The sequence below is a fragment of the Delphinapterus leucas genome, chromosome 12 (assembly GCF_059928025.1).
Source record: "Delphinapterus leucas isolate spDelLeu-1000000601 "Yukka" chromosome 12, BTC_Dleu_Yukka2, whole genome shotgun sequence".
NCBI lineage: Eukaryota > Metazoa > Chordata > Mammalia > Artiodactyla > Monodontidae > Delphinapterus > Delphinapterus leucas.
Window position 1 is genome coordinate 50,469,909 of NC_143140.1, and position 1,015 is coordinate 50,470,923.

Consider the following 1,015-nt stretch of genomic DNA (forward strand, 5'->3'; position numbering starts at 1 on the left):
TGGCTGGTATAATTTTCTAGTTTACATTTAACTGGTTGTTAGCCCTGTGCTGATGAGAAATACACTTGTCAAGTTTTTGGTGTGTAAACCAGGTATGTATGTTTCTAGAATATGTTCAGGGGAATAGAATAGTCCCTAGATGACATGTGGCCTTTTGAGTGGGAAGAGATTTCCAGGGGATTAAAAATAGGTTGTAATAGCTGCCTTCAAGTGTTTTATGATGTACTCCAGCATTGTTGAGTCAACCTGATAAAACTCAACTTGTTTTAGAGTCTGTCTGTGAGTAGAACATGGCTTTATCAGCTCTGCCCAAGCTAAATCATAACATATTGCTCTCTGCCAGAATGTATGCTCTTATTTTGTAATCAAATGGTTTATCAATTGATAAATATCTTCCATGGAACATATGTGTTGCCTATTTTGTTGGACAAAAGTAAAATGTCTATTGATATCATATTGTTTACTGTGGTTCATGAATGCTGTCTGGGTCACTATAAGGGAATTAAAATTTTAAAATCACTGGTAACTCTTGCAAGGGTAAAGACAATTTTAATTGACGATGAGTACCTCTCTACCTCCTTCAAAAACTTTTGTTTTCCATGGGCAAAGTAACAGGAAATTATTCCTTCGTTCTGAAAACCAATGGACACTCTTATTTCTCTTAAACATATTTTCTTCTCTGCTTGGCAGCCTTAATCTATGACTGCTTCTTTTGACTCATAGTATAGCCTTGGTGTCATCACCATTTCACCATTGTCCTTTATCTTCCAAGATCATAAATCACTGTCTCTTGTTGGATTTTTTTTTAAAGTAACCTTGCTACTATTTCCCAAATTATTTTTCCTCAAGTCAATACTGTGTTCTATCATGCTTTTCACATTAAATTCACTATGGATCTTTCTAAGATAAGAGTTATCTGTTGCTGCATAAAAAATTATTCTAAAACACAGCAGCTTAAAACAACAATGTATGCTTAATATCTCTCATGATTTCTGTGAGTCAGGAAGCACCTTAC

The 1,015-nt window shown here is 34.8% G+C and overlaps 1 long non-coding RNA gene across 2 annotated transcripts in view; it reads right to left on the bottom strand.

Annotated features, from left to right (window-relative positions):
* Window positions 1–1,015, bottom strand: part of LOC149747883 (uncharacterized) — a 904,363-nt gene that overhangs the window by 379,698 nt on the left and 523,650 nt on the right. The window lies entirely within an intron of this gene.